Below are 12992 nucleotides of genomic sequence, written 5' to 3' on the forward strand. Positions count from 1 at the left end.
CAACCATGGTACTGATTGAACCACCCACCACACACCTCTTGGACACCAAACACTAATGAACGGTCAGAGACAAAATCCAGAAGAAAGTCCCTCTGAGCTAAATGGACAGTTGGAAATAATTGCATGGCTCTGAAGTGGGTATTAAGACCCTGCGTTTATGTAGTTGGGGACAAGGGACAACAAAGCATATTTCAGTGTTAAAATCAGTGTTTAGGGGCGCCTGGGTGGCTCAGTCGTCAGGCGTCTGCTTTCGGCTCAGGTCATGATTCCAGGTCCTGGGATTGAGCTACGCATCTGGCTTCCGGCTTGGCGGGAAGCCTGCTTCTCCCTCTCCCACTCCCCCTGCTTGTGTTCCCTCTCTTTCTGTGTCTCTCTCTGTCAAATAAATAAATAACATCTTTAAAAATAAATAAATAAAATAAAATCAGTGTTTAACCTACAGGCTAGTGATAACAAGAGGCTCAGGTTCCAACTATTCGTATCTCCATGATGATACTGCACCTAAAGGAATGAATACGATGAAAAAGACGGATAATGTGACATTTTGGCGAGATTATGAAATGACGAGAACTCTCAAATGATGCTGGTGGGAGTATAAATTTGTACAACTACTGTTGGGTGATGTGTACCAGAGTTGAATATATACAAATCCTCTGACCCAGCAATCCCATATGTAGGTGCAAGTTCAACAGAAGCATGTACCTATGTTCATCAAAAGACATCTATAAGAAATTCACAGTACCACTGCTTCTAATACGAAAAAAGTAGACATGACCAAATGCCCACCAACGATCATATGGATGATTAAATTTTGAAATATTCATATACAGGATACAATACAATGATAAGGATGAACAATCTACCACCATACTTCATAGTCTGGATGGAGCTCACAAACTTAATATTGAGTGAAGAAAGACACAAAAGATATATACCATATGATTCCGCTTATGTAAAGTTCAAAAAGACAAAATAAACGAATGGTGTCAAAACAAAGGATAGTGTTAATCTGGGGTAAATGGGCAGTATTGTCCATAAGACATCTGAAGTAGGCCTTTCGGATGAGGGTTTGAGTGACGGTTGCATGGATATTTTGAAGTTGGGAAAATTTCCTTAGTTTCATACTAATGATTTGTATGCCTTTTTACATGTACTAGTTTGATAAAAATTTTAAATCTTGATATTAAGCATCGAGTCAAAGTAACATGATGTGATAAAAATTCAGTTTTGTTTGTTTGTTTACAAAGAGTCAAAACGGTCTTCATAGCTGAATCAGTAAATTACCATCTCTGAGTTTTAGCTTCCTCCTTTTAAAAGTGGGGGAAATGGTATCTGTTCTGTTCATAAGGTTGATTTAAAAGTCAAGTGAGTTAGTGGGCATGAAAAGAAACTTTGTAAATGGTGAAACTGTGTACACATGGAAGATATTCTTGTTGGAACAAAGCAAAAGGAGGTTTTAATTCTAATTTTTAAATGATTTTACACTGTTAAAGAATAACTCCCTTTGACAAATGATAGTAATTTTAAGTGTTTTGGATCAAGTTTTAAAAAGCAGGTTTGTCAATTATATAATGGTCTTTAATGTACCCAGATTGTTGCTTTTGTTTCAGAAAACAGAAAATTACATGATAGCTTGTAAATGGCACATTCAATTTCACACAGAGAATGTTTGAAAAGCGAAAGGTCCACATATAATGCAGGAACTCAAATTTAATGGCATCAAATGATACATAATTTGATTCAACTACATTTCCAGAAATTAATCACTGAGTGTCAGTATCCTTCCGTCCTTCATGACTTGGTTTGTCAAAAGAAAGCTGCCCTTTTTGCCATACCCTTACTAATGAGTAATAGTTGGTTCTCTGGATTTAGCATTTCAATCCTGCACTCAGCATCTGGCAACATTTTAGAAGGTCAGATTGCTACTCCCTTATTCAGTTTAGTAAAGTTTCATAAAACAAAATGAGCTGCCTTTCTATGCCTCCCAACGTGCTTAGCAACACCTTTAGAAATCAATGGAAACTTTGTCAATGTAAAATTTGGGAGTAAAGATTAGAAAAGGAAATTGGAAGGCATGACCTATAGCTTCTTTTCCCACTGATGTTGTTTCTCTAGATCAGAATATCTCAACAGGGTCATAACCGAACTTTTAAGATGGCTAATTCTTTGTGGGGTGGAAGGGTATTGTTCTGTACGTGGTAAAATGTTTAGCAGCATTCTTGATCTCGAACCACCTGAGGTTCCCTCCCTCCCCCAACAGTTCCCTCCCTCCCCCACATCGGTGACAAACAAAAACATCTCCAGCCACTGCAAATATCTTCAAGGAGGGAAGTGGGGGGCAAATTTTCCTCCAGTGTGCTTCTGATGGATATCAGCTAACACTGTAGTCTTCAGGTCTTCTCCAAGATGCCTAAACCTTTGTACAAGTTCTTCCAACCTTTCTAGAAACAGTCTAGAAGTAAAGTGCCTGCACCAAGGGTGTGTAAATAGCCTGGTAGTTTGGCAAACCCATGTTGTCCCATTGGCATAGTGGGTCACCATCTGGTATGAAGATTTTTTTTTTTTAAGATTTTATTTATTTATTTATTTGACAGAGAGAGATCACAAGTAGGCAGAGAGGTACGCAGACAGAGAGAGGAAGAAGCAGGCTCCCTGCTGAGCAGAGAGCCTGATGCGGAACTCGATCCCAGGACCCTGAGATCATGACCTGAGTCGAAGGCAGCGGCTTAATCCACTGAGCCACCTAGGCGCCCTAGATTTTTTTTTTTTTTAAGGTCTATTTATTTACTTAAGAGGAAGAAGGAGAGACTCTCCAGCAGACTCCCCACTGAGTGCAGAGCCCGGTGGCCTGGGGCTCCCTCTCAGGATCCCGAGATCATGACCTGAGCCAAAACCAAGAATCAGATGCTCAACTGACTCAGGAGCCTTTAGTATGTGTATCTTTAGAATATAACTTTATTGAGAGTATTGAATTCTGAGAGTATCAAAGAGGACAAGAAAATAGAAAACATGGGGAAGGAGGTATTAAAGGAAATGAAGATAAAATTCAGGTCTGCCTTGGAAGGGACTGTATGATGATGCCACTTTGTGTCCCTCTGTACCTGGTGCATACTGGTGCTACCCAGCTCTTATTTCCTTACATGTACTGGTTCAAGATGCCTGGCATACAACTGCCAGCAACTGATAGTTGTGTAGGGAATAGCTTCCCTGGGAGAAGCCCTCTATCTTGGATAGACTATATGGGTGGGTAATGATTCCAGCTCTCGTGTCCCTTGATGAATGGTAGTTAGTGGATAATGATCCCAGCTCCCTGGACTCTTGACTGGAATATCCCTGAGGCATGTGCTCTGTGCTGGGTCCCAGAGTTTTCCTTGCATGATTGAACTTCAGCCTGTAACTTGGCTGCTTCCCCTTCATTGTTTTTACTTTCCCACTTCACCACCAGCGTTTCCTTGGATCACCTCCAAATAAACTACTTGCACTTGAATCCTGTTTGGAGGTTTGGTTCTAAGGAAAATCAGAGCAAGGGGTGGGGGGTTGGGTGAGATACAGCTTTATGCTGTCATATTAAGTTCCAGAATATTTCAAATCCACAAAACTAACCTTGGGAGAATCAGAATCTATAAGGCCTCCCCTGGTCCAACTTATTTTATTAGAAAGTATAAGTTATCCAGCTTTATGAGGAGTTACACAGTAATAACCGTTTTTAAAAGGGCAAACAGCACAACATAAGTATGTGGTGTTTTCTTAGGCTATTTTTTGTCATTTACTCATGTAGGCACAAAATGTTGCATGGCAATTCAAAGCTCTATGAACTGTAATTTACTCTTATAAGGTTATAATCCAGTAACAAATAATTTATAATGCCTGTTTACAGGGAAAAAGAAAAAAGGTTTCCATAGGACTTTGAATCTCCACCAAAGAAGTAACCCCAGAGATGGAAACATAGTTGTTCTAGTTCTTAAAGCAGAGCCTAGTCATATACCCAACTGATGAAAAACGATGGCTTTTATCTCATGTCTGGGTTTATGAATCTCTCCATACATAACCCTTCAGGATATTTTCCTCAAAATTCAACCAGAAATGGTTTTATATGATGAACTGGGGAATGATTTTACATGATAAATTAAGGTCTCCATTGTAAGGAAATGCAGCGGATAATGCTTGTGTTAAGTACAAAAGTTAAATGGGTACTGAACAAGCAGGAAGTATTTACCAATATTATATGCATATGAACATTTTTATTTATTTAATCTTTCTGAAATCTGGTGGAGAATTTAGACAAAATATAGAGCATTTTAAACCTTTTTTGGAGGGTGCCTGGGTGGCTCAGTGGGTTAAAGCCTCTGTCTTCATGCTCCCAGGGTCCTAGGATGGAACCCCACATCTGGCTCTCTGCTCAGCAGGGGGCCTGCTTCCCTGTTTCTCTGCCTGCCTCTCTGCCTACTTGTATCTCTGTCGAATAAATACATAAAACCTTTAAAAAACAAAATAAAACAAACCAAAAAAAACCCCTTTTTTGGGAAAAAAACTTTTTTGAACTCAAGATAATGTAGTCTTTTAAACACATTATATCTGTTTACTGATTAATTGATCAAACATCCTATTTATTTACATTATTTATCCTACAATCATATTTTAAAAAGAGGCTTCAAAAAAGTGTAAAAATGACTAAACCACAAAGAAGAGTTCTAAAAGACAGATGCTAATAAAACTTAGAGAAAGAAAGATTTCATTTACAACAGGCAGAAATATTCAACCCCGCAGCCAAGATAAATTAAAAAATCACTGTAGAGTAAGAACTGGAAATGAAGAGAATAAAATATGATAGGACTAATCAAACAAAACACTAAACATGGCAGATTGAATGCACTAATGTCTGTATCCACATCCTTCGGGAGTGCCCTCCTGCACGGACTCTGGGCTTGCCCAGGTGCCTTGCGCTGGCCAATAAAACAGTGCCAACTTGATACAATCAGAGGCTTGAAAATCTGTTCTAGCTGAGACCATCCTAGATCAACCAGCCTCAGGCACCCCATCCACTAAATGTGGGTGCTTGAGAGAGCACGGACAAGATTAGCCAAGCCTGGCCCAGACACAGAACAGCCCAGACAGACGGGCAGACTTGGAAAAAACAAAGGTTGCATTTTTAAAGTCAGTAAGTCTTAGAGTGGTTTGTCACTGAAAAAAGTTAGATGTACCCAATATATTAGGTGCAGATGGTCAGTAATTGCTGGAATAGAAAACAAGATGGGAAATACTTGTCATGAATGTGCGTTAACTCTTATACTTGCAATAGGATACTGGACACAAGAGTTAAACATATCAAATAAATGTAGGCATCATAGAAAAGTTTTAAGACCCGGTTGTCAGAGGTGGTTTCTCTATGAGGACATTCACTAAATAAACACAATGTAGAAAATCCAGACAACATATACAGAAGTGCCACTGAGACCTAGGCTGTCCCACTAAAGTAGAATATAAGGTATAGAAATAATTATTTTAATATTCATATGACTTAACAAAACCTTGCTTAATGTATGTGTTTACTTCCTTCAAAACTGGATATAATGCTCTGTTAGAGGTTCATTTTTAAAGGAAAAAACCCCTCTGTAACCCAATACTGGATTTGTCATACTGTTTTTATTCATTGCTTATACAAAACAATTTATATGCATTTAATTTTTATGATTATAATTTGATATTTTAAATGTCACTCTGATATAAAGTTTAATATTCAACAATAAAGGTATAATTAAAATGTGTAAAAGTCAGCTAATTGGAAAGTTGTGTCAATCAATCACATTTTGTCAGTGGGATAAACTATTAGAAGGAGGTAAAGAATAACCAATGGGGCGCCTGGGTGGCTCAGTGGGTTAAGCCGCTGCCTTCGGCTCAGGTCATGATCTCAGGGTCCTGGGATCGAGCCCCGCATCGGGCTCTCTGCTCAGCAGGGAGTCTGCTTCCCTCTCTCTCTCTCTCTCTGCCTGCCTCTCCATCTACTTGTGATTTCTCTCTGTAAAATAAATAAAATAAAATCTTTAAAAAAAAAAAAAAAAAAAAAAAAAAAGTTTAAGAATAACCAATATTGTGCCATGTTATTAAATTTTGATTTTTCATGATCAAACATACTTATAGGAAGAAACATTTATATTACCATTCTCTCTACTGGTGATCAACATTCTACTTGTGATACTGAGCAAACTGAATTCATTTGAATAGCATTACTAAAAAATCATGGAGACTCTACTACATATGAATAGTGGAGAGCTAATTGTGTTTTAAGTCTAATTTTAAACCATTTAATGCTAGCACACTGGTTAAATTTTCAAGGCAACATTCCAGGGTTTGTAATTGAAAAAAAAAAAAAAAAAATCTGGCCCAGGATGTATTTTAACTTATTTCACATCTCCTATTATCATTATTATTCATCAGATGATAATTAACATCCATGGCTGGAGGCCATTCCTTTTGATTTTTATTAAAACTCTTCCTTTTCTACTATAGGGTTTTCTTTAATCCCAGATTAATTTATTTCCCATTCACCATGGCTAAGTTCCTGAAATGAATATATTCACAAATTCTCAAAATAAAATATCCTGAGTATTAACAGTTACTAAAATGCTAGGTTATGTCCCCCAAATCACTTGCTTTTGTAAATGCTGGAGTTGGTTCACCTTCTCCCATGGTGGAATATTTTGTTCTCAGCCAAAAGGAAAAAGGAGGGCACGTTATGACAGCACTGGTTACAGGACAAACATGATGGTCATCTTTGTCCACCTGTGTAATGGTTTCCAACTGAATCATTCCTGTCTTTTTATAAACCCAAACCCCCACCTTTTGTTATTTTCATTTTGGTTTTTATGTATTTTCCTAATAAATCTCTATTAGGTCAGGGAAAATTTATCTCAGTCTTTTTGTTTTTTAACTCTAAGGTTACATTCTCCCTTAAAGATAACAGGCTTGATAATAAAGAGAAAATAAAGAAAACTGGAGCTTTTACATCTTGAATGACCAGTAAATGTTTGCCCTACTCCACCATCTCTTTTTCTGGTAGCTCAGAAGTGAGTCAGTGGAATGTTATTTTAGTTGATATTTATCAACTTTGCTCAAAACAGTTTTAAAAGATGCCTGCTTCTCTACCCCTTAGGCTATGCAAAGTTGGGGGCCACAATGGAGACAGGTTTAGGAGAGTGAGTCCGCAGCATCAAGTTCCTGAACAAAATGTAATTGGCCCAATCATTCACATCCTTCCAAAGGAACTTGCCACATCCTACCTTAAATTACAGTTATGATTATTCATTTTTTCCTAGGCTTTCTGATAAATTCCCTGAGGGTAGGGATGTTGCCTAGTACATAGTAAGTGGCAGTATTTGTAGATTAAATGGAATATTTTATCCATTTTTTGCATGCTCCCAGTAGCTATGGGCCCGCCCCAAAAGGAATTTAATAAATACACTGAGTTCTTTATCATGTACCTACTCTGAGACTGGGAATTATTTCAAAAGTAACCTCCTCTTTGGTTTCTCCCTCCAAGTAGCAAGTAGAGTGAACCGAACTGAGGCTTGAGTTGGAATAAAAAGTTCAGATGTGAATTCATATCTCTGCTTTGCATGTTTGGTGTTTTAAAAAGTACAGCTAAGGGGTGGCACAGTCAGTGAAGCATCTGACTCTTGATTTCAGCCCAGGTCACAATCTCAGGGTCCAGCCTGAGTTGGGCTCTGAGCTGGACAGGGAGCCTGCTTAAGATGTTCTCTCTTTGGCTTCTCCTCCCTTCCCTACTTGTGCATGTGTGCGCATGTGCGTGCAGATGCATGGGCGCTCTCCCTCTCTCAAATAAAGTAAAAGTACACCTAAAGTCTATCTTTACTTAATAGCTCATTTGGCGTTTATTTGCAAAATTAAAATATTCATATGTATCACCTTTTAGCATGTCTGAGTTAGGAGGATCAAAATTTTGTTACTTCTTAAATTTATTACATTTAATATTATTACTCAGTGAACTGAGAAAATGCTTTTCAGTGCCAATATCCATCTTTTCTCCTCTTTTGGTTTTGCCTTTGCTATTCAATTCACAAGCAACAGTAGTTGCCACTAATTCAGACCCTAACATATGCTGCCTGTTTACCTACTTTCATTTAATTTTTCATAACCTCTCAAGTTAAAGATTAGCATCTCCATGTTTCAGATTCAGATGGTAATTGACTTATGTAATTTTCATAAACTTGCAAAGTATACTAGTCAGGGCCCTCCAGAAAAACAGAACAATTTGTCTGTCTACCTACCTACTTACCTATCAAAAGGGAGTGAACTGAGAGACTTATTTCAAGTCTCACAAGACTCACATGATTGTGGAGGATGGCAAGTCCAAAATCTGGAGGGTTGGCTGGCTCGGTGGAGACCCAAAGGAAGAATTGCAGTCTGCTGGCAGAATTCCTTCTTACTCAGGGGATGTCAGTACTTTTCTATTAGGGCCTTCAACCTTGTATGATGCCTACTTACATTATGGAGGACAATATACTTCACTCAAAGGCCACTGACTGAAATGTTTTCCTTACTTTGAAAAAATAGATTCCTGGAAACATCTAGGACATGTCTGATGAAATATCTCAGGGCTGTGGCATAGCCAAATTGACACATTAAAATTAACCATCATGATTCCATTCTGCAGATGAGCACAGTTAAGACTCAGAGATATTAGTCATTTGAACAATATCAAACGGTTTGTTATAGAATATTTGGGCTTTAGAAAAGGGGTTTTTGTTTCCCAAAGCCCATGTGTCTATACGCAAACACACACAGTCTCTCGAATTTAAGTTTTTCAATTGTGGGCAAGTAAGGGCCCAACCAGAGCCCAATTCCAGTTAGAAGAAACATTTAGTGACTGCGGCTAAGTATTTTAGAAGTCTAATTTATCCACTAATAAATACTTACCAAGGATGATGATCTAATCTAATGAAGTTGGTATCTTTTTTTTTTTTTTTTAAAGATTTTATTTATTTGTTAGAGAGAGAGATACAGAGCACAAGCACAGGCAGACAGAGTGGCAGGCTAGAGGCAGAGGGAGAAGCAGGCTCCCTGCCGAGCAAGGAGCCCGATGTGGGACTCGATCCCAAAACGCTGGGATCATGACCTGAGCCGAAGGCAGCCGCTTAACCAACTGAGCCACCCAGGCGTCCCTGAAGTTGGTATCTTTAATAAACTGCCCTGTATATGCAAAAAGGCAGTGACATAAGCTTAGGAATTCTCCTGTCCTTCACAATCTTTGAAAACTACTTCATGCTTTCTATGCCTGGTGCCAACACTGGAATTAGGACCCTACCACTTCCTACTAATATACACATTGTACGTCTCTAGTCTTTGTATTTCTAAATTCTGCATTTAATCAGACCTCACCTCTTCCCTTCCCACCATCTTTAGCATTTTTCAATCACCCACTGAAAAAAGGTAAGTTTGAGGTTAAGCATTAAAAATATTTTCCAGATGAATTTCAAGTGCCCTTTCAGCCATTCTATTTGCCCTTCATTATGAACAATACACTCTGGTTAAACTTGTCTCCATGGGGGGTGTGTGTGTGTGTTAAGTTTTTGCAACTTAATTCCCTTGTATTCACCTTTCTCTCTTGGTGAACTTCTGACGCCAGTTCTTTATTCTTCCAGGCTTCTCAATGAAGTTTTCGGCATCACCCCAACCCAGAAGCAACTCTCCTTTCCCAAACCACTTAAGAGTGCTGTATCTGTTCAAAGAGAAGGACGCAATCAGTGCAGGAAAAAGGAATTTCAAGCCAATGGTTGCCCGTTATCGGAGAATGCCCTGTATCCTGAACAAAAGCTCTGCAAAAGTAGGTGCTCAATAAGTGCTGAACACATGACTTGAAGGAACCAGAGAAAAAAACCCTGCGATCTGCGGGAAAAGGGTGAACTTGCCTCTCAGGGAGGAGGAATCCTACCCCTTTACCACTTTGCCCCCATTCCCAGTTCCAGGGTCACCGCCCTCTTCGCAACTGGACCCTAGGAAAGGACAGGCACTGCGCATGCCCCTTATCCAGGGCTGCCTCCAGGCGTGCGGCCTGCTTGGCCCCGCCCCCTCCCGGCGCTCGGGCGCGCGCGCGCGGCCCCGCGAAAGCGTGCCCTGCGTGCGGGTGCCCGCCAAAGCCCGCCGGGCGCTGGATCCCCGAGTGCCCGGGCCGGGGCCTGAGGAGTGGGCACCGGGCCGGGGCGTCGAGCGGCGAGTAGCGCAGGCGGCGGCTACGCCGGAGGTGACGAAGAGCGCGGACGGTGAGTGGAGGGCGCCGCGGGTGAGCTGGCAGGCGCCTCCGCGCGTGCGCAGCACCGGACCGCCCGGCCAGGGGCGCGCTCCCGACCCCGGGCCGAAGGTGCGGAGCGCTTCTGGGCCGGGACGGGACCGCGGGGCAGGCACCCTGCCGGGGGTTGTGGGGGCGCCGGGATCCCCAGCCTAGGCTGGAGAGACAGTGGCTGCACGAGCGGGCTTCCCGAGGGGTTCCAGGCGGGAAGGTGCGGGGCCCGCGTGGGGGGTCCCGGCGCCGTGGCCCGAGGGGCAGGGCCAGCTGCAGCCAAGGGGCTCCGGGGAGGGGCGAAGCTAGCCCGCCCGGGCTCCAGTTGACCACACGGCCGCCCGCAGAGTGCGCGACCCGCGGAGGTGGCGGAGGTCCAGGGAGGGGGCGCGGCTGGGCAGCACTGGCGCCGAGCAGGTGGCGGGGGCCGCGCCCCTGGGTCGGGGAGGCGCATGGTTGGAAACCGGAGCAAACTTCCCTGAGTAACTTTATTGAGGCGCTGCCAGCGGGGCCCGCACTGGGGGCTCCAGGGACGTACATCCCGGCCTTTCCCAGACCTGGTCGCCTCAGAACCTCGTCGAATGATGGTGGTCTTACGGGAGTTCTATTTCCTTCTGGTGCTGGAACTCGTCCTTCCAAATTCTGAGAAGCATTCGTGGTACATTCGCTCGAAAAATCGGTGTAAAAGTTTAGTGTTTGGGTCGGAAGGATGTTTGCTATCTTGGGAAGAAAAAGGTTATACTACCTAGTCTTTTTATCTCAAAGAAAGTACTGTTAAGAGCATGCTGGGGATTCCTGTTTGTCAAGAAACCTATTGTCCTGTGTGTGCTTGGAGAAAGCCAGCTAATTCTATTATTAGCCTTAAAAAGACAAAGGGAGATAATTGTGCCGCCTTTTTTCTCAATCTTTTTTTTTAAACACTCTACCACCTCGCCAAATCACGGACTATAGTAGTTTTCAAAATTGCCCGCAGAAGAGAATCACTGGAGAGTTTTAAAACTCTTCAGTTTAAATAGCACCCCAGACAAATTAAAACAATGTATATTTTAAAGATCCGTAGGTGTTTCTAATTTGCAACAGAGTTTGGGAAACGCTGGTTTAATAAAAGAAAGTCAAGATTTCAATTTTACCAAGTAGCATTCTGTTTGTAGTGGAGATAAAAGTCTAGCTTCAATTTCCAGAGACAGGAACTGACAAAGGGTATTTTGTTTCCCACCGGGTTGGGAGGGAAGTGTCTGATGGTTCAAACTTAAGTTTTAACTATACTGTGACTCCAGCGTCCAGGTCATTGTTCTCACTGATGTTTTGAATTTCATTTGGGGTCACGCAGCCCTCCTTCTCTGACCCCTGCCACAGCCAAGGAGTTTCATTGTCTTTTAACCTCTCAACCCACCCCCCTTTCTTTACCCTCTCCCGGTTCCCTTCTTTTAACCATCCCCCAACCTCTGGGAGAATCCCCCTCCCCCAGACTGTACTGGCTCTGAAGGGTTACTGCGGGTTCCTATAGCAACGAGTCCTCCAGGGGAAGTGGGCGGGTCCTCCTACCTTTGGGTTTCAGAATAGGACTCTTCCTTTTCCGAAGAATTTGAATCACCCTTTTCAGTTCTTGGCCTCCGCTCAGGTAAGGGTGAGCTCATACAGTTCCAGTTTTTCTTTCTAAGTGATTACAGAATTATTAATGCTGTTGTATGGGGTGATACAGCTCGCAGCTATGAGGAATATTCATTATCCAAGTCTTTGTGCAGAGAACTTGTTTAACAAAGTTCTAAAATGTAGTGGAGACGGTGTTTCTTTTTTAAACAGTTGTCTTTTGGGGGCACAGAAACCTAAATATTGTATATTTAATTTCTGCAAAGTCCTAAGGTATTTCAGAAATTTTAAAAGTGAAATATAATCCCACAGCCAAAAAAATCTTCTGGTAATTTGTGGCCAAAAAGCAAGAAAGAAGTCGTCATCAGCCTTAACTTGTTTTGTTCTTAGAAAGTGCTTTGCTTTGATTCTTTACAAAAAGTTAAATGACTTGTAGTGTTATACTTTAATAAAGGAAAGGTTTTTTTTTTTTTTAAATCTGCAAATTTGCCCACTCCTTTCCTTCCCAACATACACACATCCAAAGATAATTTTTGAAAATGTTCACTCTCAAAACAGGTATTCTAATTCCGGTTTGGATTGCAAGGAACTGTTGATGCAGCTCTGAACAAAGTAGTACAGAAATCTGTCATTTACATGTCTTAGGCTTTTGCTTTTTGAAACCTTTCAAACTTTTTACTGTGTAAATAATAATCAGAATTTGGTCCATCAATTCCAAAATGTTTTTAGTAGACCAGTGTTTCTGAGCATGCTTTGGGAGTTGAAGAGGTTTTCTCCTGCAACTATCTCCTGTCTTAGGTGCTAATTAAATATCCATTAACTGGACTATCAAGCAAATTCTGAAAGGATCATTTTTTCCCCCATCTTACTCAAAATAATGATGGAAATCTTTCTCATTTGATGTACCTTGTAGTTCAACAGTAATGCTTTGCTGCTAAGATCATAAACTCTCACCTCCTCTTTCCTTTTTTCATCACATTTCAAAATTGAGGCCTTCAAAGCACCTACATTTGAGAGAATCTGTTGGTTTTATGGCTTCTAAACATTTTGAAATAAAAAGAAATTGTCCCTGTTGTAGACATTTAGGGAATTACCCCCCCCAAATTAA

The 12992-nt window shown here is 41.2% G+C and overlaps 1 protein-coding gene across 3 annotated transcripts in view; it reads left to right on the top strand.

Moving 5' to 3' along the window:
• Positions 1-10117: 10117 nt before the first annotated feature.
• Positions 10118-12992, top strand: part of BTBD3 (BTB domain containing 3) — a 35637-nt gene continuing 32762 nt past the window's right edge. The window contains exon 1 of one of the 3 annotated variants that reach the window (XM_032351418.1): positions 10118-10277. The gene's annotated coding sequence lies outside the window, so the exon portion shown is untranslated. Of the gene's footprint in view, positions 10278-10302; positions 10376-12992 lie in introns of those variants that run through there. The other 2 variants (XM_032351420.1, XM_032351422.1) reach the window with 2 other exon arrangements.

This window comes from Mustela erminea, chromosome 7, assembly GCF_009829155.1.
Source record: "Mustela erminea isolate mMusErm1 chromosome 7, mMusErm1.Pri, whole genome shotgun sequence".
Lineage (NCBI taxonomy): Eukaryota > Metazoa > Chordata > Mammalia > Carnivora > Mustelidae > Mustela > Mustela erminea.